We start from the raw sequence: 26,822 nt of genomic DNA, 5'->3' as shown, positions 1-26,822 counted from the left end.
CCTACCTTTCCCCAGCTCCTTCCTTGGTATTATGCCTAGCGGAGACACTGTTGTTGCCTTGAAGGGCGGGTCCTCAAACAGCCCCGCTATGCAGCCTAGCAATAGTTCTTTGGTAATCTTGCCTGCAGCTATCTGTCGATGCCTGTGAGTCAAGGATGCATTGTTGGGGTATGCATGTGAATCGAGGATGCATTGTTGGGGTAGTGTTGTCACTGTGGTGTTGGCCTCTAATATGGAATCATGCAACCCGATTGGAAACCTGTGGTGATGCACCTGTTCTGTCAGGGTAATGAACTAACCTTGAAGCTTGATGGCTTCCGGACCCTGTCCTGAGTTAATAGGTTGCTGTCTCCTGTCTCTTAAGCTTGATGGGGGGAGCGCTAGCTCCCTCAGTACCCTGTCCCTTGTTACTAGATTGCTGTTCCCTGTCTCTGGGAAGCCTGCCTTGCCCTGCAGCATGCCTGCCTGCGCAGGCGTGTCGGGTGCTAGGTGCAATGTCCGCTGCCTCCATCCTGCCTTTGTCCTGACGGCATTGCCTGAAAGGACTACCACTGGTGCTGACCCGATATGAATGGATTGTCTGCACTGCTTTCTTGTAAATTTAATATCTTAGTTAAGCCATGCCGTTCCCTAAATATCTCATGTGCGTTTAAAATTATATTCCATATCCCACACCAAGTCCTGGCCCCTTTCCGTTTCCTTCACTATAGTGAGTGTCCTGAGTATGTGAACAGCTGAGTGTCCTGATTATGTGAACAGCCTACCACCAGTCCATGAAGGACCCGAATATCTTGGGCTTCTTATCTGTTACGCTATCCCTGCCTACGGTACCCTCCTCATGCAACTCCCACACAAGGAGGGAGAAGGTATCGATCCACCTGTATTGTGAGAACGGTACCTAATGCATCACTCCTGTGTTTAAGTACTCCCACATCCTGACTGGTCCCCTGTGCACCGACCGGTGCCACAACCGCATTCTGTCCTGCCATATTGGGCTCTGTTACCCGTTCTCATCGTCCCGTACTGCATATCTAGTTATGTCATGCGTCTGCGCTGGAAGGAGTGTGGTGCTGTCATTAGACTTACCCCTTGCTGGTACTGGCGGTAGCCCCGCAACTATGGAGGTGGAGTCTGCGGTGCTGCTACCTCCCTTGCAGGCCCCCGCACCGTCTGTGCTTGTGGTGCAGGTCCACTGTGACTTCTAAGGTCTGGGGCCGCAGTACTCCGCGTCTTAGCTGGCGGAGTTTTGGTGGGCCGCTTGGCTGGCCTTGCTGGTGCATATGTCTCCTTCGCACACTACAATGACATTACTGCAATGGAGAGACTAAAAGAATAGACAATTTAAAGCAAAATGACCTCATAATAACTGATTGTGCTGACGCCAGCTTCTCCAATCGCTGCGTACATCCTATGGTGCCTGTGTAAACTGTACCCTCCTTGCTCACAGCTACATATCCGGCTGTGTGCTGTCTGCGCAGTGCGCCCTTCCTTAAATGGCCGGCTTAAAGCCCCACGGGCGATGGCCGTTACATTCAAATTTGGCCTGGTAGTCAAAACGGCCGCCGTATGCAAAATGGGCCACTAAAATTAAAATGGCCGGGCCCCTGTAAACACGGCAGATAAATCAGTAAGACTGGTGGTCCTTATATCAAAATGGCCACCGTTTTCAAATTAGCTGCTTTAGTCCACGTGGCCGCTCTAGTCAAAATGGCCGCTGTGCACATGGCCCTCTAGGACTAACACTGTTGTACCAACCCTTCCCCCCGTGGACCTGGTCCTAACAGCAGCTGAGAGTAGCATACTGTAACCAATCTGTTTGTCCGATGTCCCTAAGTACTGTGTCCCACTATGCTGGCACCAACGATATATCAATTGTTCTGGCCTATGCAGTGTGTCAAAGACACATGCGTGCGGTTTCCAAGGTGGCTGCTGCGGTTAAATTTGTATTTGGAATGTCCGTTCTACTGAATTTTAGCACCGTAAAACTGGCCGCCTTTTCCAAATTTTACTGCTAGTCGAAATGGGCGGAGTATTGAAAGTGGCCGCCGTTTTTACAATCGGCACTCATGCAAATGGCCGCCTTGTCGAAATTCACCGCTGCCGTACGTGCCTCTGTAGGTTAATGGCCGACTGTATGGGCAGGCAATTACAACGCGTAGCGAAGTGCATGTCCCGCCAATTTGGGACTCCCCCTAAGTGGCCCGCAAGAAAAGACCCTGACTAGCGAGGATCGCAATGTGGACGTTTCTGCAAAAACCCGCATCTCAAATATTGCATGGCAGGCCAATCATATAGACATGGCACTGATAAGTAACGTTTAGGATGAAGCGTAGTCGACCGAGTAGAAAACACGGCTTGGCCGTAGTGCTGCGTGACATGGGCGGCTTATACAACATGGGCGAATTATACCGCACTAAATTTTACCGAATTAGATAACACAGCGTGGCCGACCACAATGGGGCTTGTATAGCTCTGCGTGGCCTGGGCAGCTTATACAGCATGGGCGACTTATACCGCACTCATTTTTGCCACATTACATCGAAACTCCGGTGTGGCCGGCCATAACGGGGCTTAAGGTCTGTCGCCGTAATGGCATGGACGGCTTATACCGCATTAATTTATCGAATTTGATAACATGTTGTGATCAGCCACAACGGGGCTCAAAGGTCCGTTGCAGTATAGCGCGTAACTGTCGGCCAAGTATTATTGGCCGGCCATCACCGCATCTTAACATGTGGTGTGCCACTGAGGCAGGAGAAGAGCAAAAATGATGTACCGTTAAGGTGTTTTCATCTCCCTGAGCTCGTTTGCGTTTCGGTTCAGTGCTGTGCACAAGGTCTTCCGAATTGTGCCTCAGTGCCGTGCTATGCACTAGGTCTGCCGGATCAACCGAAATGGGCCTAGACAAGTGTGCCTGTAGAACAATCAACGGCCGTAACGGGTTTTAAGGTCCGTCGCCGTATTGGCATGGACAGCTTTTAACACATTAATTTTTTGAATTAGATAACACGGCGTGGCCGGCCACAACGGGGCTCGAAGGTCCGTTGCCGTATAGTGCGTAACTGTCGGCCCAGTATTATTGGCCGGCCATCACCGCATCTTAACGTGCGGGGTGCCGCTGAGGCAGGAGAAGAGCAAAAATGATGCTATGCACTGCAGATTGTGAGCACTGCGTGGCCGGCTAAAAACGTCAACCGCGCTGTGGCAAACCCATCTGCCATGCGCCATGGGCAGCTTATGTGGTACTCTAGCCTAGTGCGCGTAATCCCGTGAGATAGGCGGCTAACCCGAGATGGCCGGCCATCCTGGAAAAGCTAAACGGGGGTCGGCAGGAGAAAACTAAAATGCTTGCAGCCACACAAAGTTTTAAATGTCTACATACCGTAAAAATTGTTCTCAATTCGCTGGAATATCGTGCTCTGCTGTAAGAGCTTCTTTGGCTGTACTCTGCACAAGCTCTGCCCCGGGCAGACACAAAACATGTGCCTGTAAAAATTTCAGGAGCTGCTCCCAGGGTTGCTCTTCTCCTGCCTCCAAATTCAAAAGGGCTTCCTGTGCAGTTCGAATTCCTCTCTCCTCCTCCCTTGCTCCTCCCCCTTCTTTCCTGCCCCTCCCTTTGCTACCCCTTGTTTCCCTCCCACTACTACCTCTGCTCTCTAGCTGGCCCTCCCTGTACCCTCCCCCACACTTCTGTCTTCACTGGCCTTCAGCCCGGTTGTGGTCGGCCCCCCTTTAATGGGTGTGCCTGGTTCTTTCCTCTCAATCAGTTTCTAACCTAGTCAGTCACTTTGATAGCCCATAACAAGGGTACTTAGTTTATTTAGTATTCATTTTTGTAGAACTGTGTCAAAGGCTTTGCTAAAATCTAAATATACTGTATCTAGTGCTCTCCCTCAATCCAACTGTCTGGTCACTCAGTCAAAGAAATTAATTAGATTTGTCTAACAAAACCTGCTTCTACTGAAACCTTTTTGCCTCGGGTTCTGTAATCCATTGGATTCCAAAAACGTTACTATTCTTTTTAAAGAGCATTTCCATTAATTTACTTACTACAAAAAGTCAGACTTACTGGCCTGTAGTTCCCAACCTCTTCCTTAGTTCCACATCTGCTTAAGTCCTCTAGGAGCACTCCCGTCTCTACAGAAGCATTGAAAAGGTCAGTCAGTGGAGTTACAAGAACTTCTCTAAGTTCCTTCAGTACCCTCGGATATATACCTTCCGGCCCCATCACTTTGTCCACCTTGGTTTAGCCAGCTCCTCACAAACACAGTCCTCTGAAAGTCATTCATGAACTACCACCCCTCCATTCCTATTTGTGTTTGTCTTCTGTAATTGAGCCTGGAAAAGGTGGGGAAATGTGGGATACGAATGTAACTAATAATAATAATAATAATAATAATAATAATCTTGCTCCCAGTCAGAACAGAAATGTTTATTAAGCAATTCCGCCTTATCTTTATCAGGTTCTCCATATTCCTCCTTTTCACCTTTGAGTCTCACAATGCCACTTTCCACCTATCACTAATATATCTAAAAAAAAAAAGTACTGTCCCATCCCCCCCTCTTCATTTTACCATATTGGCTATTTTTTACCCATTTGTATTTTGTTTTCCTGACTACTCCACCATCTTCTCTTAGCTTTTCCAGATACTGTTGCCAGTTTTCCTCTTTCTGCAATCTCTTGAGGTTTATAAAGACTAACCTCTTTATTACCTTGTCAGCTACTACCTTTGAGAACTCTTACTTTTATTAACTTTCCTTACAAAAAGGTTGGTAGCCCTTACAATAGCTGTTACAATAGATCCTTTCAATTTTAACCACTGCTTTCCAACTTCGTCAGATAGTCCAATCCAGACAACAGTTCATTGAGGTAATCCCCCATCTGAACAAAGCTATGTTATTGATGTCTAGAATCTTCACTTTTGATGAACCCTCTCCTCACCTATTTTAATATTATACCACAGCAGCGCATTGGGATATATAAAGTCCTGTGTTGCAGTTCTCGTAAGTGACTCACATTCAAGCCTGAAAAAATGACAAAGTAAGCATTTATCTCTCAAAGCCTTTGTCTGAAAGCAAAAACTGCTTTCTGATCTTCACGGTATTCATGTTCTAATTTGGGTGATATTGTAGAACACTGCTCTCGTGTTTCACTGGCACTATAATGCTGGGACTCAGTGTGCCCACTCCAGCTCAAAATTCTTAGTAAACTGAGACCTAGGATATTAGGAATAACTTTTCCAAAAAATATAATTAAGTTTGACTCCTTCAAATTTGTCAGGGAGACCTCATGAGCAATTATAAGGTTTGACACAAATTTTAATTATGCTGCATTTGTCATTCTATGTTATATTATATTATACTAGTAAAAAAGGCCCATTTCTCAAACCAATGAAACGGGTGCTGGCAAGGTTATCATCTAATGGTGCTTATGTTTTTAAGGGAACTGTTAGGAAGAATGTGCTGTGATGATAAAGAATAATTGGGAAGGGTGTATAATGAGTAATATGGTCCAGGGGTATGACATGTGGATTTTTGTTTTAATCTTTGTGTTTTGTTTTAATTTTTATTTATAGTATATTTCCAAAAAGCTAAAGAGTACGCAGAAATTTAAAAATTTTTATTAGAAATATAATGCTTGTTTACATTTGCAAGATTTCTTTATAAACAATATTTTTAGTGAACACTTTGTTACATTGAGGGAAAAGCTTTCCTTGTTCAGGACCATCTATGACTTTTACAATTGCATTAGAAGAGTTTCGAACTCTTGAAAATGCTACATACAGTTGCCCATGTGTAAACACTGGTTCTGGGAGGAAAATGCCAACTTTTTCAAATGTTTGTCCTTGTGACTTGTTAATTGCCATTGCAAAAGCCAATTTCAATGAAATTGTTTTTGACATAATGTAAATGGAAGGTCAGTGTTAGATGGTGTTAGTTCAATACATGGGAGGGGGCTGCCGTGGACGTCAACCCAGTCAGTTTGGGCAGTCGGTGGTAAAATCATTTCCTCAGAATGAGCTCCATTTACTACTACCCTCTGTCACATTCCAGTAATTCACTTCAGAAACAATATCGAGGGTACTTAGTTTATTTATTAGTCATTTTTGTGGAACTGTGTCAAAGGCTTTGCTAAAATCTAAATACACTGCATCTAGTGCTCTCCCTCAATCCAACTGTCTGGTCACTCTTTCAAAAAAATTAATTAGATTTATCTAAAAAGACCTGCTTCTACTCGGGTCCTGTAATCCATTGGATTCCAAAAAAGTTACTATTCTTTTTAAAGAGCATTTCCATTAATTTACGTACTACAAAATGTCAGACTTACTGGCCTATAGTTCCCAACCTCTTCCTTAGTTCCACATCTACTCTTCTTAAGTCCTCTGGGACCACTCCTCTACAGAAACATTGAAAAGGTCAGTCAGTGGAGCTATAAGAACTCTAAGTTCCTTCAGTACCCTCAGATGTATGCCATCTGGCCCCATTGCTTTGTTCACCTTGGTTTAGCCAGTGCTTCAGAAACACAGTCCTCTGAAAGTCATTCATGGACTACCACCCCTCCATTCCTATTTGTGTTCATCTTCTGTAATCTTTCTTACAGTCAGAACAGAAATATTTGTTAAGCAATTCCACATTATCTTTATTAGCTTCTCTATATTCTTCCTTTTCACCTTTTAGTCTCGCAATGCCACTTTTGCACTTCCACCTATCACTAACATCTAAAAAAATGTACTGTTCTCCCTCCCCATTTTACCATATTGGCTAATTTCTTTCCATTTGCATTTTGTTTTCCTGACTACTCTACCAGCTTCTCTTAGCTTTTCCAGATATTGTCACCAGTTTTCCTCTTTCTGCAATCTCTTGTATTTGTCAACTAGTACTTTGGAGAACTGTTACTTTTATTTACTTTCCTTACAAAAAGGTTTGCTGCCTTTACAATAGCTCTTACAATAGATCCTTTCAGTTTTAATCACTACTTTCCAACTTCTTCAGATATTCACATCCAGACAACAAATCACTGAGATAATTCCTCATCAAAACAAAGCTATTTTATTGATGTCTTGAATCTTCATGTTTGATGAACCCTTTCCACACCTGTCTTAATATTATACCACACCAGTGTGTCAGGATGTATAAAGTCCTTTGTGCAGTTGCTGTAAGTGATTCATATTCATGCCAGAAAAAAAACAGACCAAAGTGAGCATTTACCTCCCGAATCCTGGATCTGTAAGCAAGATATTGCTTTCTGATCTTCATGGCATTCTTGCTCAAATCTGGGTGAAATTGTAGAACATTGCTTTCGTGTTTCACTGGCACTCTCATTCTGGCTTAATGTAAAATCTCCTTGACTTGTGTATATTTCAGCACTTTAATTACTATAGGCCATGGGAACTTATCATACTGGGACTCAGTGCGCCCACTCCAGCTCAAAATCCTTAGTGAATTGAAGACCTAGGATATCAGGAATAACTTTTCCAAAAATATAATTATGTTTGACTCCTCCAAATTTTTATGGTTCCCCACTAAATTTAATTATGCTGCATAGTTTAAATTTGTCATTCTATGTTATGTTTAAATCATCTTTATTAAACCATAGAAAACAACACAGTTCGTCAATAAAGAAAGAACATATTTGCATGTATACATTTGCATACAGATCTGGTTCCATGGAATTTACTTCCCCCCCCCCCCCCCCCCCCCCCCCCAACTCTACCCCATCTCCAACCGAACCCTAGTGACTTTACTTAACTCTATGTTATTGAAGAATATATAAACACTCTACAGGCAGAGCTGCAACATAAGAACCACAGTGATTCATTAAACATCTGAAACAGAACCCTCTATCAATATCAAGTATGGTCATTTACTAACCCTCCCCCCCCCCTCCCCCCGTAACAATTGTGGTCAATCAAATTCCAGAGCAAGTGAGTGAACAAACAATCTCCAAACTGAATGACTAATCACCGGTGGCAGAAAATCTCCCACACCCAGTGCGGTACCAAACCCTTTCAAAAGTTCAAGATGAAGCTTCGCCCCCCAGAGGGTAAAGTCCGCCACAAGGGTTCCCATTGTTTCCAAAAAAAGTTCACCGGGGGCACTATCTCAGGTTTTAACCTGACATCTGTCCAATCTCATTTGTGCGATCATCTGTGATCTCCAATAGGCCAAAGAGGGTCCCTGTTCTGAGATCTAATATTTTAAGATGGTGGCAAGCCCAAAGTAAACTGCCAACTGTATATACTCCATAAAACCTGCCGGAGGCGACGAAGAATAGCTATATTTATGAAAAAGAATCATAGGATCCTTCAACAGCGTGCATCCCCATTGACTATCCAACATCCGCAACATCCCTCCCCAAAAACGCTGAACCCGTGTGCAGAACCAGAACATATGACCCAAGTTTGCATTAACAGTTCCACACTTTGGGCAGGAACCGTCGCACTGGGTGACAAACTTAGAAGCCCGTCTCGGTGCCATATATGTTCTGAGTAAAATTTTATACAGTCGTTCTCGCTGTGGAATCAATACCCTCATTAAGTACAAATGTCTTAGAAAGGATTGACATAACGCCGCTGTCACCACACATCCCAGATCCTCCCCCCAGCCACGGGCCAAGCGCGCATAATCTATCTCTGACACTGTGTCCCTCAATTGTTGAAGGTGAAATTTAAGTGGTACTGACATCTGTGCACCCAAAGTATACATTTCTGGTAATACATCTTGCACATCCTCAGTTAGATCGGTCCAATTTAAGGAGGCAATATAGTGCTGCAACTGAAGATACGCATACTGGTAACCCGCCCCCCCCCCCCTCCCACCATCTCCTCTAACTCCGAGAAGGGCCTCAGTCTCCCCTCTTCCGTGAGCACCTGCGACAAATAAATTACCCCCCTTCTAGCCCAACGCGTAAATACACTTTTACCGTGGCCTGGCGGAAAATCCGGATTATCACAGAGGGGCAGAAGAGGGGTTACCCTTGCTGTGAACTGGTGTCTCCTACAAATCCATCGCCAGGTAGCCCGAAGGGCCGACAACACGGGATGAAGCTGGAGCGCCCGCTTTGGCATCCCTCTTCCCCGTGTAGAAGGCAACTAAAATGCCAGCCCGGAAACCACAATGTCTCTATAGGAGTCAGGGAAAACTCAGATGTGCCTCTAAACCAGTCATTGATGTGTCTCATTCCACAAGCCACAGAGAGGAGCTTTATACTGATCAATCCCATCCCACCACCCTCTCTAGGCGAGATAAGCGTCGACTTCGGGAGTCTAGGTATCTTGCCCTGCCAAAGATACTGTTGTAAAAGCTTATTTAAACCTTTCTCCTCTTTGCCTTTGAGGAATAGCGGTAATTGCTGAAATAAATATAACCACTTAGGGGCAATCATCATATTAAACAGGGCTATCCTCCCCCACAAAGACAAGGGCAAAGACTGCCAGAGTGTCAACTTCTGTTTTGTCAGCTCAACCAGAGGTTTAACATTGCGGGAGTATAGCACCCCTAAATCTATGGGGATGAGAACTCCTAAATATCTCACTTCCTCCTCTGCCCATCTTAAAGGGAAGTCCCCTCTCCACCTGCGCTGTAATGTCGTATCTATTGCCAGGGCACAAGATTTTTGGACATTTAATAAAAACCCTGAGAGAGCCCCATATTCCTTTATCAAGGACAAGGCACTCTCCAGCGAGGGCTGTGGGTCAGATAAAACCATCATAATATCATCAGCATAAGCCAGAATTTTAACAGTTTCAGAACCCAGATCCACCCCCTTAATCTCATTAGAGCCATTCAGAAGTCTAAGTAGAGGCTCTAGGGAGAGGTCGAACAGCAGAGGCGATAGGGGACACCCCTGCCTCGTTCCTCTGTATATAGAAAACCGCTCAGATCTTCCCCTATTAACAGCAATCCTAGCCCACATGTCAGTGTATAAGACTTGTATAAATCTCCTAAACCCCCTCGGCACTTCCATCCACTCTAATACTTGAAAAAGATATTCCCATGACACACGGTCAAATGCCTTAGAAGCATCCAAGCTAGCCAAAATCAATGGATCCCCCTTAGCAGCGCTCCTAGCCATAGCCAAAAGTATTCTGCGCACATGTAACACAGAGTGCCTCTTCGGAATGAACCCCACCTGCTCCTGACACACCATCCCAGAAATATGCCTAATCAATCTGTTTGCCATCACCTTAGACCAGTGGCGTAGCCAGACGGCCAATTTTGGGTGGGCCTGAGCCCAAAGTGGGTGGGCACAAAATTTTCTCTCTGTCTCTGCCCCCTTCCTCCCCGCACTCTCCACATCTCCCCTGGCACCTCCCAATTCAAAATATACTTTAGCTCATAAAGATCCCCAAGCTCTGTCAGCTGAAAACTTCCTTCAAAGACAGCCACAAATCCCTTTTACCAAGCTTGACAGGCAGCAATAGCAACAATGCCTTGAGTCTCCGATACTGGCACCCCATGCATGCTTAGTTATTGATGGCTCAAGGATGTTGCAGCCATCTGCCAAGCTTAGTAGAAGGGAGTTTTAGCTGCTTTTAGAGGAGGTCCTCAGCTGATGTAGGTTGGGGATCCCCACCAGCTACAGCAAGGGTCGGGACTAGTGTTTGACATGCTAGGGCCCAGACTCCCACCAAATACAGAACAAGGGATCACAAATTAGAAATAAAAATATGTAGACAAAAATTGAACTCGGAACCTCGGCATGTTACAGTGGAGAAATAAAATCAGAAATATATTTCTTTTTTTCTACTGAACACAATAAAATGATATCCGCTGTGCACATTTCTCAAGCTAACAAATTTCAGTTAATAAATTCAAAATAAAATGTCTTTCCTACCTTTGTTGTCTGGTCATTTTATTTTTCCATTATGTTGGTTCAAGTTTCTCTTTTCCTCTTTCCTGTCTTTCTGTTAATTCTCCTTCAAGCAGCTGCTATTCATTTGTCTTTTCTCCACTCTCATTCCATTCCCTCTCTACACTGACATATTGATGTTTGTTTCATTTTAGCTCTTTCCTATCTTTTTTCTTTCTTTCCTGCTCTCTGTCCACTCAAATTTCATCTTCTAATCCTTTTCCTTTTTACTTTTCAGATACCTATCTGATTTCCATCTCCTTCTTTCACCCACTAGCTCTCCTATTCTCCATCTCACTCCTTCTCCAGCCTTCCATCTTCAATCTACTCCCTGTAATCACTATCATTCTCTCGTTCATTTCCTTACCACCCCCTTGGCCTTCCACATGGTTCCACCACCCCAGTGTCTGCCTCCTTCCAACCCTTCTAGCCCAGCATCTGCTCCCTCTTTCTCCTCCCTCCACCCTCTATCCCCTCCTAGCATCTTCCTGTCCTTTCTCTCTTTCCTCTTGCCCCTTCCCCCAGGGGCCAGCATTTCTCCCCCTCTTCCCTCCCACCCACATTCCAGCATTTGTCCCTCACTGTCTTCTACCCCTGGATCCTACATCTCCCTCCTTCTTCCCCCTCCTCCGCCCTCATGTTCAACATTGTTCCCTCTTTTCCTCTTCTCTCTCACTCTTGCATCCCAAGTCTAACATCTGTTTCCCCCCTTGCAGCATCTCTTCCACCACCATGTAACATTTCTCCTTCATCCCTCTCTCCCCTGTGCAGTACCTTTTCCTCCCCTCCCTCCCAGGTCCAACATTTCTCCTTCTTTTGTCATTCACCCCTCCTTCCCTCCCCACCCTACCCTACATCCAGCAATTATCCCCCTCTCTCCCCCCATATCCCAATAATGATCCCCTTTCTTCTACTCTCCCATGCCTGTCTCCCTCTCCTACACCCCCTGTGTAGCATCTCTTTTCTTTCCCTCCCCTCCACTCCCATGCCCAAGCAGCCCAACAACCCCCCCTCCATGCAGCATCAGGAGCATCACGGCACCGCAGCACGTTTCAAAGGGTTGCTGGCAGCATGTAAGAGAGAGAATTGCTGCACTGCTGCTGATGACCCAGAAGCCTTCCCTCTGCTGCGTTCCTCCCAGGAAATTACTTCATAGTTGGGGGGAAGACATGGCAGAGGGAAGGATTTCAGGTGAGACTCAGCCAGCAGCAGTGATTCTTACACGCTGGCAGCAACCCTTTCAACCGGCGCAGCAGAAGAGACAAGGCAGCTTCAGTCCCTGCATTTTTTTCTTCGATCGTCGCCGGCAGCGCTGCCATTCACACAGGCAGCTTCGCTCCCTTCTGCCGCATCCATCCGGCCCACTCTGATGCACTTCCTGTGTACGTAGGGCCAGATGGACGCAGCAAAAGGGGGCGGAGCTGCCTGTGTGAATGACAGCGCTGCCGGCGACGATCGAAGAAAAGAATGCAGCGCTGGCGGGGACTGGGGAGGACAACGAATTTCTGGGAGCGACATGGGCGGGCGGGCCTGGACAGAAAGTGGGTGGGCCTGGGCCCACCCAGGCCCACCCGTGGCTATGCCCCTGCCTTAGACAACAGCTTAATGTCCACGTTGATGAGGGAAATAGGTCTGTTTGATTCAGGGTCATCAGCCATTTTCCCAGGTTTTAGAAGTATTACCATTAAGGCCGTATTTTTGTGTTGGGGAAACTCCCCAGTATCCAATACTGCATTATAATAATCCAACAGTGACCCCACTATGGGAAGTTGCATCGCTTTATAAAACTCCCCAGAAAATCCATCCATACCCAGTGCAGAATTTAATTTCAACCCCTTAATTGCCAACTGCAGTTCCTTCGGCTGCAGGGGAGCATCCAAAAAATCCTGCACCTCCGTGGAAAACTTTCCCAACCCTGTTTTTGCCAAGAATGCCTGTTCGGGGAGTTCCCATGAGCATATAATTGCTGAAAATGCTCCTGGAATATCCTCAAAATGTCCTGTGTTTGATTAGTGACCTGCCCTTTGTCATCTTTCAGGGCTGCTATCATCCAATTACCCCCCCCCCCCCCCCCCAGATTTAACTAATTTTGCCAAGAGACCGCCTTGCCGATTCCCATATCTATTGAACCTATAATTCTGAAAAACTAACTGCCTTTTTGTCTGTTCATGTATCAAAGAATTGAGTGTCGCTTGCAGAGACAAATAGTTATCCTTATTAGTTTGGGAAGGTGTCCCCAACAATGCACGCTTGGCCCGCCGCAGACGCCCAGACAAGTTTAAAATATTTGCTGCTAATTTTTTACGCCTCAGGACCATGTATTGAATGATGTCCCCTCTCAGAACAGCTTTGGCTGTGCACCAAAACAGCTTTGGGTTTGTCTTATGTTGCCCATTGTGAATAGAGAAATCCTCCCATTTCCCCTTCAGATATCTATTAAATTCAGGGTCCTTAATTAAATAATTGGGAAATCTCCATTGTCACACCGGCAGACAACCCTCCGGGGCCTCCAATTCCACCCAAACCGGCGCATGGTCAGAGACCACCACCTGGTCTATCTTCGCCTCCGTAACCTCAGGGAAAGAGAGGTCGAGACAAACACATGATCAAGTCTAGCCCAGGTCCCATGTGCCCTGGATCTGTGGGTGTAGTCCCTATCTTCTGGATGCAGCAATCGCCAGGTATCCATTAACCCCAAGGAGGAGGCGAAGGTCGGTAAAGTCACCACCCCTTCCGCTCCTCTAGCCCCCAGACTCCTACTACCCATGCAGTCCAATGCTGGATCCATCAAAGCATTCATATCACCCACTATTATTAAATGCTTACCCTGGAACGGGATCAGTTCCTTTAAAAGATGGGAAACAAAACCTGGGACCTGAGGGGTAGGGCCATAAAGGGATAACAAATAAATCTCCCTCCCTTGCAGACATATCTTTACCAAAAGATATCTACCTTTGTCATCTTGAAGAATTTTTTCCACTGAGTACACCAAAGACCGTCTAAATAAGATCGCTACCCCCCCCCCCTCTATGCTCTCCCGATGAAGCCCATTCTACCCTCCCCACCCACATTCTTTGTAGCTATTTATGTTCCTCCTCAGATAATCTTGTCTCTTGGAGACAGGCCACATCAGCCTTAAGCCTATTCAGATGGGTCAGGATTTTCTTTCTCTTTATCACAGAGGAGATTCCCCCAACATTCCATGAAATTATCTTACATGACGTAGAGGTCGTATTTTATGCCCCCCATAACAATAATCATTCATACCTGTACCGAGACTAGGGGTCCAGCCCTCCCCCCAGCCTCTAAACATCCTATCCATTGTGTACCACTCACGAGATTGTTCCCTCTGCCTAGTACCCAAACACTTGCTTGTGGTTACCCCTCCCAACCAATGCCCCCTTCCCCACCCACCCCCTTCCCACCTTCCCCACCTCATTCCCAAATCTCTGTCCCATCCACCTAAATGTCTCCCCAGCCCATATCCCCTTATCCATCCCCCCACCTGTAACTTATAAAACAGAGATGAGCCAGAGCCCATCCGAGAAATCACATTCATGCAAGAGCCCCCCACTCCCTCCCCTCAATTTAACAATTTACCTCATACTAGCATCATAACAACACAACTTTAACTTGTCAAACCTTGTCCAGCAATGCATTACAAAAAGCGTCTTAAACCTGTGGCAGAGTGATGATACACCATCGCTGCACCTCCACCACAGTCTATGTCCCTGCACCACACCTCGTGTTTTCAAGTTAAGTGTGACTTCTCCTCATCCACCTTGTTAACAAACTCTGAGGCTGTCTTGATTGAGTCAAATGCATTCCATCTGCCATCTCTGTGAATCTTTAGCACTGCCGGGTAGGTTAACATAAAGCGAATCTTTTTCTCCGCCAGCTTAGCGCACAGGGGATGAAACCGCTTTCTTCTCTCCTGGACTCCCGCCGAGTAATCCGGGAAAATCAGCACTCTTTGCCCGTCATATTTCAATGAATCTCTTTTCTCCTTAAAGCCACGCAGAATCTCTTCTTTATGAAGATAGTTATGGATTTTTATGATAACTACATGTGGCTTAGTCTGTTCCGCGTGCTGCCTCCCAATCCGATGTGCTCGTTCCAAGCAAAGCGCTCCATTGCTATCTGACAGAGCAAATTCTTGTTTTAGCCATGCTTCCAAGATGGGCCCCAGGTTCCTCTCCACCACCGACTCTGGGAAGCCCACAAGCCTTAGATTAGAGCGACGTGCCCGATTCTCCAAGTCCTCGAGCTTGTCACTATGCTGCTGCAATTTGAGTGCCATTTCCTGCAAGCGGGGCCCAGCTGCGTTCCACGAGTCTTCCACAGCTGAAACTCGACTCTCCAGTTCCAGCGTGCGCTTGGTAAGTTCTGAGATGAGCATATCCATTTTGTCAAATTTACCTGCCAGCGCCTCCAATCTCGGCTCCAAAGCCAGCCCAACCGCCGCCGATATCTGCTCCAGCTGCTTTTCTGTGAACTCCGGTTGAGTTCCCGCCATATCACCCGCCATCTTTGCAGCCGCGATAAGCGGCGCGGTTTTCTCTTTTTCGGCTTTTAAGGTCTTGCGTGTGGCACCTGATGGCATTTGGAGCCCCACCTGCATCAACCACTCCTCCACAGTCGAAAGCAATATTTCCCTGTCGTTTGAAGGCTCAAATTTGCCAAAATTATTGCCAAAAGGAGCAGGGGGGCTCAGGAGCACAGCTACAATGCAACCGGTGCTCTCACTGCATCACGTGATCTCCCCGTCATTCTATGTTATATTATAGTATATAATGCTACACCTCAATAATTATCTAACCCCCCTGATTGCAAAGCCACAGTAGCGGCTGCAATCGCATTAATGCTGACACAGCCCATTCACTTTTGAAAGGGCTGTGTTGGCATTGCTGAGCGGTTATCTCTAATGCAGCTTAGTAAACAGGGGGGGGGGGGGGTAAACATTACAACTATAATTGATTTATTATTATGAAGTGCTATTCACAATTATGTTTTAATTATTATAATTTAATAAGGGTGCAAATATGTTCCATTAATAATTCTTTCTATATTCATATTCACTCATGTTAAGATTGTGGTTGATATGTTAAGAATTTATTTCACAATCATTCCATCTAACAGAGGTCAGTGCCAGGTGGCTGTTTTTCCCTTGGACCCATCAACTCATGGTTTATACATTGTATGTTGCTTCTTTGCATATTGTTATATTTTTATGAATTTTTTTTCATATTCTCAACTGCTGGGTTAAATTAATGAACATATATGCTCCAAATTCTGATAGCCCTGATTTCATTTACACTTCTGCTGATGTAATATCTAATGGAAGTGAATAGGGGGAAATTTTAATTTAATTCAAAACCCTGAAATCGATAGAAAAACTGTATATCCTTTCAAAAAATTTAAGGATTTGTCAGTTCTACATGATGTAACGATACAGAACAGATTATTCTTTGACATCCAGCTTCCTCTTAGATAAAACATTCAACTCCAGTATTGAAAGTATCACATTATCAGATCATGGACACGTGATAGTCCTTCAACTTAACATCAATGAGCATGCAAAACATAAGACAAACTGGTGATTTAATGCCAGCTTATTAGACTGTTCAAATTTCTAAGATTATATAACTATTCTATTCTATTCAAGGTATTTATATCCTGCTAATATCAATACAGAATCTAAGCAGGTTACATAATTTCAAAAACGCACATTTAGAAGCAAGAAAGCCGCACAAAATTATTAATTCAAATACTTATTTAAAAAATTAGTCTTCAAACATTTACAGAATTGTGTATAGCTAGAAATCATCCAAATTTAATTTGTACAGGTGTAGAATTCCACAATTTCCCAGCTTGAAGATAAAAGGACCATGCTTTTATCTTTGCAATTAGCTGCATATTTGTGATGTTTGACATGAAGCATCTATGTGAATATGCAGACTTCACTGCATCCTGCTTCCCTTTCACACTACACAATCATATAGCATCTCTTCTTTCTGACAATAACATTCTTCTAACATAGGATATTACCTTCCATGGCAAAAAATCAGAAAAGCTCTCACTTTCTCCACTCCATATGGTAGTATTTCCAGATCTAGAAGTGATCATGTTATGCAGTGCATGTGCCAGGCTGTACACAGAATTGTATACATTATAGCTGCCACCAGAGTTTATGATGTCACAGTGTATGATGTAAATAGATGTTTCATCACTGCTGCAGGATCTTTGGATGCTCTTGGGACACTGGTTGTTACACAGATCCTTCCACCAAATCGCTATGAATGAATCATTTGGAAACATGGCAGGATTCACCTCACGGACAAATTTGTGAAAATTTGGAATAATTTTCTTTCCCACAGTGAAAGCTAAGGTGTTTTTGTGATCAACATAATATGAGGGAAAGATAAATTCCCTTTCATCTGTCATGATCCAGACCTTTCCAGTTGATTTCCAAAAGGCTATGGTAATTACAGCCTCTGTGTACTCTTTATTACAATATAAAATAATTACTTTAGTTGAAGATTTATGGATGATCTCAGAAATATTACCCACATTTTGAGAGAGCAGAGATCTGGACTGACTGAAGGTTTCTATGAATTCAATGCAACCTCCACTTTGCTCAATCCCTTCTCTCAGGATCTGCACAGCCCTCATGCTATTTTCATCACTAGATGCAATGATACCGACCCAGGTCCAGCCAAAATGCTTCAATAGTTTGACTATCCCAGCACAGAGGTGCATCTCACTGGGTACAGTTCGGTAGAAATAAGGAAATGCAACCTTGTCGCTCATGACAAGATTCCCTGAGGTGTAACTAATCTGTTGAAATTAATAGATGAAATTTATCAGCACCTTTATTATGTTAAGATCATATTTTATTCATATATCAAATACTTAGAACATAATTATACTGTAAAGAGTGGACAAGAAAAAAAGTGAGATTCTAAAGCCAGCTAGTATAGTAAGATATTAATGATGGCAGAAAAAGGCCTGAATTGTACATCCAGTCTGCCCAGAAATCACATTCGATATCAACTCCTGATTATACAAAAAATGAATGTGATATAAAATACTTGGTCATTGTCTCTCTTGACATTTCTATGACACAGACCATAGAATTCAGCCCAACCCTGTCCATAGGTTCCAACTACTGAAGTTGCTATCAAAGCCCACTCCTGCCTATCGAAATATTTCTTGTCATTTGCTGAACACCAACAGTAAAAGTCTGCTTGGCCCTGTGTTCACATTACAAATTACTGGAATTTCTATGAAAGCCCTCTCCAGCCTATCTTAAACTGATTTGCCATCTAAGCACCAAGCAACATACATACAAACACCATTTTTTCTTTACCACCTCCTTTGGGATAGCATTCTAGGCATCAACCACTCTCTCTATGAAAAATAATTTTCTAATACTAGTCCTAATTCTACCACCCCGCAACCTCAATTCATGTCCTCTAGTTTTACCATTTTCCCTTCTCTGGGACATGGCTGAGTAAAAGGGAACTTTCCCCAATGTTGCTGCTACTGATGAAATTCTGAAATAAAAGCCCCGCCCTGGGACTTTCCTCCAGAGCCTCAAAACTCCACAGACCCTTCATTTATTAATTTCTTCACAAGGCAGAAGCAATCCATTGCTATTCTCTTCTTCAGCTTCTGTAGATTAAGATTGCCATCCAATTTAAGGGTGGGTGGTTGCTTTATATATAGTAAATTGGCTAACTCCTGCAGAAAACAAGGCTGTAGAGATGTGAACCTGTATTTTATAAGTAGTGCAGCAGGGTACTCATTTCATAAAAGCAAAGCTATCTCTATCCACCCTCAATCTATGCCTGAACAGGGACAGCTGCAGAGGAAAGGCGACTTCTTATTGTAGTAAGAATTACTCTCTCTAGTATACTGATAACTGTAAGATAATAGAGGAAAAGACTTCAGAAACTCGGTGACAGCTGACAACACTTTTAACAGTCTCTGTACCTTGGTCCATAAAATCATCTAAGGTGACACCCCAGCCTACATGTCAGACCTAATAGAACTACCATCCAGAAACGCAAAAAAATCCTCCCCCACATTCCTCAACCTTCATCCTCCCAATTGTAAAGGCTTGAAATATAAATCAATGCATGCATCAACCTTTTCCTGTACAAGCACACAGCTCTGGAACACACTGCCACGTAACCTGAAAACGGTCTACGAAATGACCAATTTCCACAAACTCTTGAAAACTTATCTCTTCGACAAAATATATCATAAAGAACAACACGCGTAACTCTTTAAGATATCCAGGAATGTTCTTTAATGTCTTTTGTTTTCATACTATCATGTACCTAACGTCTATGGCTTTAACACTATCACGCATCTCACCATCATGTACCCAAAACTTCTGCTAAACCAAATGTATACTCTTTTCTATTTCCAGTATCCACAATGAATTGTAAGCCACATTGAGCCTGCAAAAAGGTGGGATAATGTGGGATACAAATGTAATAAAATAAATAAAAAATAAATAAACTGCTGACCGCTCTGATCTGCGTGGCTACATTTAAGCTCACGCTGGCGAGAATCGTCATTAGTCTGAAAAACCTCTAGAACACTAGCAATGATTAATCTTTCATATATATGCTGTGCAACAAAAAGTACTAGAAAAGTACTTAGCTGTGGTCTGTGCTGGAGCAATTGTGAATGTCCACACCCAACAGCGAGCTCCTGTTTCGCTCAGTGCTTCATAAGGAGCCGGACCTTGCATCTCTTCACAGCACCTTCCAGAACCACAGGTTAAATGTAGCTACGCAGAGTAGAGCGGTCAGCAGTTCTGTTAAAAGTGTCATCAGCTGTCACCGAGTTTCTGAAGTCTTTTCCTCTATTATCTTACAGTTATCAGTATACTAGAAAGATTAACTTGCCCTAAGTAGATATTATATGTTCAAATAATATATTGGCAAGTACCGGGATTATTCTTATTGTGTAGTAAGAATTCATAATTTTATACTCATGAGTTCAAATTATCCATCATATATATTAATCACATTGGCCTTAAAGTTTGAACCAGAGGCAACAGAGGCTAAAGCTGTATGAAATACCAGGAGGGGAAAATAGGATGTCTCAGTCCATTGCTCTGATGACTAAATAATTTACCAATTGTTTACTTTAATGTAGTTCATTTTACAAACTTTTGTCTCTGAATCATTATTTGAATTCTACAGTTTGTCACAGACGCCTAACCATGACTCTCTTACTCAACACCCTCACTTATCACCCCTACCACTGCAATTTCCCCACCCCTAGCTGTCTGTTCGTCTGTCCAATTTAGATTGTAAGCTCTGTTGAGCGGGGACTGTCTTTCATGTTAATTTGTACAGCACTGCGTAAGTCTAGTAGCGCTATAGAAATGTTTAATAGTAGTAGTAGTAGTAGCATTTTGCTAAAGGTTGATGTTCTTTAAGGAAGGCTTATAGAAGAGTGAATGAAGTGAAATCAAAGATGCTCCCTGACCTGTGGGTAGTGGTATATCCTGGACAGGCTGGAAAACTGACTCGAATGCTCAGCTGGAAGACCTTCAATGATAGCAGCCAGTGGTCCAGATGTTTTGCACCTGTAATTTGGGATCCCGGGGTCCATTCCTGAAAATATATTCATGGCAGCAGTATACATTATGAAAAGGTTGTTGTAAGGGTTATAAATGTGGAATCCCAGTGTGAGGTTGGGTAAGAGCTCCGAACTGTTGTTAATCTCCTCCACGGCAGACACAAAGGCCAGGAAGTTATAATAGTTCAATGCTATAGGACTTTAAGGACAATAAATGTATGAAATTAGTATCAAACTATAAGATACAGAAACATAAACATTAGTATTAGACAAGAGTAAAATTGGTTTAGGATAAGGGTTTGAAGCATTGTTTGTGACAAGCTTTACATAGTGGTCTGATAAGAAAGACCAAAGCATGCATACTCCAGGTTCACCACAAATTAATTGCATTTCCTTTCACTTTTTCCCTTCCCCCATATTTTTGTCTATTCTTCAGTCAAAGCAAGTAAATGCACATCTTACCCCTGGACTCTAGCACCTCTCTTTCTCTGCCAATACATATGCATCTGAACCAACAGTATGGAGGGGCATTTTCGATAGTTCGTATATGTCAGACTTTGGATGTTTTGAGCTAAACATATCAAATCCAAAAAGGAAAACATCCATTTTTGAAAAAAGAAAAACATCTACCTTTTTTTGTAAAATACTGTTTCAAACAAGGTATTGGCTTTATGCGTTTATCGTTTTTAGGCAATTTTCAAAAAAAAAAAGCACAAATTAAAAATGCACAAAATCATGCCATTGGAATGTAGGAGGGACCAGCATTTTTAACAGACTGGTCCCTCAGACATTGCAAGAGAGCAATTGGGCACCCCAAGGGACACTGCTTTGGACTTCATATAAATGCTTCCAGGTATACATCTTACCATTGCTCCCTTACCTTGTCTGTTGAGTCCTATAAAACCGACCCAAAATCCAATACCACCAACTGTACACCACTACAATAGACCTTATGTGAGAAGGGGACACCTATTTGTGGATACAGTGGATTTCTGTTGAGTTTTGTAGGGCTCACAGTTTCTACCACAAGTGTAACAGGTAGTAGGAGGTATGGGCCTAGTCCACCTGGCTACAGTGTACTTCATCCACCACCACGCTACTCCAAGGACCTGTATGCTGCTCTTATGGACCTGGCTATATCATGTGAGGCTGTCATAGAGGCTGGTGAGTACTATTTTTATTCATACTTTTGGTGGTGGGAGGGGGTCAGTGACCACTGGGGGAGTAAGGGGGTCATCCCTGAGTCCCTCTAGTGGTCATCTGGTCATTTAGGGCACATTTTTGTGTCTTGCTCATTAGAAAAACAGGTTTAGACAAAATCATTGAAGATTTCACCCTAGATGTTTTAGTTTTATTCCATTATGGCTGTAAAAAGTCCAAATATTAAGCAAACCCTAATTCAACTTTTGAAACATGTCTGACATATATCCTTGTGATATGGACACACTGCAGATGAAATGCATAGATATATGTCTGCAAAACAGGTTTCGTAAAAAATGATTTGGATGTTTAGAGAAGAAACTCCATCCAAACAGTGCTTTGTGACACTTTTTGGACATTTTTCTCTTTTGAAAATGAGCCCCATAAACTCTCCACCCAAGATTATACAGGAACCAAAGGAGGTTGGATGAGGAAGTGGTATCAGGGGAGACGGCATGCTTGGAAGTACAGGTGAAAATCCCCAATCCCCAGCAATAAAAGAGACCAGACTCATGATGGAACAGCTGGAAATTTTAGGAGAAGTTCACATCAGCCACGGTGAAGATGTGTCCCAGGGTGCACGGAAAAAGGAAGGGGGAAGTCAGATGAGGAGGAGTAGGAGAAAGGAAGGAAGGGGTAAGAACAAGGAGGAAGAGGAGGTGTGTTGGAGAAGACCACTAGACATCAATGCAATTGACTATTTTAAAATTTCATACAAAATTTCATAATCCAATTCAGTTTTATGGGTAGTTATAGTTGACTTTTGTGGAAAATAGCAGACAGCTCACAGGAAAACCCTCTGGTTACTAAATCAGTGCCTGAATACTCTGTTTACATGAATAACTTTCCTAAATCTTAATGCACAGGTTGTAGATTTTTAGTTTCATGGGATCTTCAGGCAATCACTTCACTTGTTATGTGCTGTCAAGCTTCAGATGTAATCATCTGTGCTTTAAAGCATTGCACTGAGCTTCAGCATAAAATGTTCTAATGCATATGCAGAACTTTACTCTTGATACAGTAAACTAATGACAAGCAAACTACTGCTGCATTAGAAAATGTGCAATGATAGAAAAATAGTGCACACCACAGATTGCTGCATCAGGCTTGTTAGTTTCCCTTCCTGTCAGGTGTCACCATTTTTATGGATAACAGTAGACAAAGAGGGAATCATAAAATGCTGTGGTGATCTGGGTTGATGTAGCTACTAGGTTGCTCAGGATTAGATGGAAGGGTGGCTTCCTCAGCTGAAGTAAAGTTTCTCACTAAAGGAGTTAGGATGGAGGTAATTCATACAAAAGTGAGGAAAATGGTGCATTGTCTGAAGAATATGTTACATACAGAGGGGCTGAAGAAGATAAAGAAACACTCGACCTAAGAAGAAAAGCAAAATGAAGATATAATACAAGTTTTCACACACTTATATGCAAACAAGTAGTATTTTCAAAAGAATGAAAAGCTCAATTTTAAAAGTTGTCAAAAGAAGGGGATAACCTTAAAAAAAGGTGATTTTTTTTTCTTTTCTGGAGAATGTGGTGGATATTTAAACAATATGTTCACCCAGCGTCTGAAGGTGTCTGAAAAATTTTACACTCTGTTTATTGGAAGAAGTAGACACAGGGAAAAGTACATTTTTACCTGCCCTAAAGGTATGAGGGATTGAGAGAAAAAAAACCTTGTCCAGTTGTGTATTTTCACAATGATTTTATGGGAAAAATATTTACCATCAAGAGATTAAACTAAGAATTTAAATTCTTAGCAGGTTCTTTTTCCCCAGGGTACCTTTCAATGGGAAAATACTTATACTTAATGTGAGAGAATTGGTAAATTATAAACAGGTTATATTTGCAGCTCATGCCAGTGACTAACCAAAACAAACCAAAACAAAAACCAAGCATTTCTCATATGGGAACTAAGCCATGATGCTACTTACTAGGTATGTCCATCAAATGAGGGAACATTGGTGAAGGATGGATGATGAAGTGGGTTAAAGGTTTCTACAGTTACGAGCCCCCCAATCATGATGTCTCCATCCCTATGGTAGCCTGGTCGTAGCTCTGTTGATAGGTAGTTTCCAAGTGTGCACTGACACTCTGCCGTCTTCCACAGGATGTCACAAAGCATCAACACAATCAGAACCAGATGAGCTTCCATCTTTAATGTTGTGGAACAGCTTCTACTGTGATAATGCTCACTCTTCCCGCTCCAAATGTAATAGCTGGGCATGGTGTGGGATGCTATATGGTTCCTGATGGTGCTATCTAACTAAATATTTGAATGATGGGAAAAAAGCATTAAGTATTAAACTGCAGTGAAGTAGACCTGTGCATTTACACACAGAAAGGATAACAAAAGCTTGCATAATTGTAATGCATATGGAGAGGTGACCACTCTATATCTAGCTGAGCTCTAATGCCTCTGAGGACATCATGTGGTCTCTGTTGAGCCCTGATGCTGAGAGGTTCATCCTTAAGGGATATCTGCTACTGACAGCTTCATTTATCTTGAAATATAGGTTGTTTCTTTTAAATATAACCTTATGGATCCTTTGTCTTCATTAACTTAAAGACAAATATTAATTTGATTGGACCTCATTATAACACAACATTGCAATACAGTTGATGATAACAAAAAAAGATGAAAAAACCCATGCACTCTGCACAGTTATTGTGTCCATTACTGCCTTAGATACATCTTAGACTCCAGTTAGAGTGAGACTGATACAAAGAGGCATATTTTCAACTTTGGGAGGCTAAGTGCTTTGAAAATGAGCCCGATAGTATCTCCCCAGGACAGTCTATTGTGTCCCTTCATTAGCAATCCAGCATCTTGAATAGCAAAGAACATCTGACCCTATACTACCATTCTGCACCCCATCTTTCTCATATTCAACCACAAGGCTTTGTAATAATTAAAATAAATAAGCTTGATACTGATTTTTTCCTCTGGCCTAAGGTAAACCATAAAGCCAGGGAGGTCATTAGATTCAGTCCTACTACCTATATAGATAACGGCCTTGCCTCTTTGGATTATGTTAAATATCAGCGCCAGCTCTTAATTTAAGCCAGTTAAATTGTTGATGTCATGCACTGTGAGAACAGTGTAGTGTCCTGTTAGGGAAGTCAAATGTTTAATTCTAGATCATTTACAGACTATTTCCCTGAATTCAGGAAATGTATTTGCAAGTTTCACACATTCATGTTAATAAAAGTTTTTTTAAAACATGTCAACAATTTTGTAACACTTTGTAAGGAGAATATGTGTGGAAAGAATATGTCTTACCTGATCATTTTCTTTACATTAATCACAACCAGGGGTAGTGTTAGTCCTGCTGGAGCCCAGGTCATAAATTAAAGAAGAGACCCCCCCCCCCCAATTAATCCCCTCTCTTCCTTGCCCCTCCCCTGATCTCCCTACCCACCATTATTACCATACATAAAATAACTTTAAATGACTTCTTTAAACATAAAACACAGACAGAGGTTCACCAAATACAGAACGAAGGGTCACACCTGGAAGTAACTGCGGAAGTATGGAACAGGGCCGTGCCGACACGGTAAGCGAGGTAAGCAACGCGGGGGGAGGCGCCGACCTCTAGAGGGCGCCACTCACTTGCAAAACCTTTTACCTGAAGTTGTGATTCTCCTCTCTCCCCTACCCTTCCCACATCAGGAAGTGAAGGTAGCCCAGCAGTGCTGAGACAGACACGCTGCTTCAAAGAGTACAACCAGCAGCTATTTATGGCTTTGGTGTGTGAACAACTTTCATTCAGGGTGAGCTGGAACAACATTCAAATTAAAGAGAACAGGTTTGGAGGCAGGTGTGCAAGTGAGACTGGGGAGAAATAAAAAATAAATAGTCTAATTGTTATCTGTAAGTGGTTCAAAGTTTTTGTTTTTTGAGCATGTACACTGAGAGGAGGGCATGACTGCAATGATGTGTACATAATTATCATAGCTACAGCTAGAATCCATTTAATTGGCTGAGGTTAAAAGAGGAAGTTTAGATTGATGCAGGAATTGATGCAGGTATTACCACTATTGTTAGCAGAATCTGTGGCACTTCAGGAGTCAAACACCACACACCAGAATAAGAGAAAAGTCTTCTTTATTTGCCAGCAAACTAGAACATCAGTGCTAGCTCTCTTCTTCTCTTCAGCTCTCTGTGTCCTGTCTCTCTTCTCTCTGGGTCCTGCGTCTCCTGTCTCGGCTCCTTCTCTCTAACCTATAAGCTGCCTCTGTTCTCATTTATATACAGTTCTAAACCCCTCTAGCCCCCACATTCTCTCCAGATGGTACAGAATAGATTGATTACCCTGTCTGAACTAATTATCTCTACACATATATTTGAAAATATCAGTTACATAGGTTTCAGATATTTCCTAAACTGACCTATAACCTGGGGCCTCTCAAACTAGACAATGTGGCACCTATCTCCTGCATTTTATTATTATTAAATTCTCAGATTCCCAGCTAACTTCATACTAACTGGGCTCTGGCATTCATTAAGGGGCCAGTCTTGCTTAATGACACACAGACATACAAACTTTCAGTCCTACACTTAACTATAATCGATCAAGGAAGTAAGTTGACTTTTCCTGACCTCTTTCACCTTTAGCTTCATACACAGAACTAGCTAGGACTGTGGATAATTCAAACCAGATGATCTCTTAAACTGCAGGAATATCACTTGAAAGGTCAGACAAAGTTGAATTGAAAAGATATTCTACATAGAGAAATAGAACTTATTAATTAACCAGAATAAAACATATTTTAAAATAAGCAGAGATCAGAATTCCTTATAAGACAGAATCTAACCTATTTTCTTTTCTCTTAAACGGCATTCAGCTTTATCTTTTAAAACTGCCTGCAAAACTGTCCCCTTAGACTGTCCAGAATGGCATCCAGATGTACAGCCTTAACAATCCATCACTCAAAAAGGGACAAAGAAAGTTTCATTTCTCTCTGACCTTTCTAACCTGTAGTCTAGCAAAAGCTAGACATTTGAGTAATTAAAACCAGATGGCATTCTACAACTTTCAGATTGAACCAAAGTTAGACAGAATTAGCAATTAATATGATTTCTGTCCAGACTGCCTTATTCCCCCCTTTGAGACTTAAATCAGCTTATACAGATATAAGTATCACAACTCAGAACTCTGGGAACT

General features: G+C 42.8%; 1 long non-coding RNA gene across 1 annotated transcript; it reads right to left on the bottom strand.

Moving 5' to 3' along the window:
• Positions 1-1,835: 1,835 nt before the first annotated feature.
• On the bottom strand, positions 1,836-26,822 carry LOC115466387. Its single transcript, XR_003941544.1, has 3 exons — positions 26,749-26,822; positions 6,329-6,332; positions 1,836-1,846 (listed from the first exon to the last, which is right to left on the bottom strand). It is a non-coding gene; the product is annotated as an uncharacterized LOC115466387 (long non-coding RNA).

Source organism: Microcaecilia unicolor, chromosome 3 (genome assembly GCF_901765095.1).
Source record: "Microcaecilia unicolor chromosome 3, aMicUni1.1, whole genome shotgun sequence".
Classification (NCBI taxonomy): Eukaryota; Metazoa; Chordata; class Amphibia; order Gymnophiona; family Siphonopidae; genus Microcaecilia; species Microcaecilia unicolor.
This window is presented reverse-complemented; position numbering and strand designations above follow the sequence as displayed.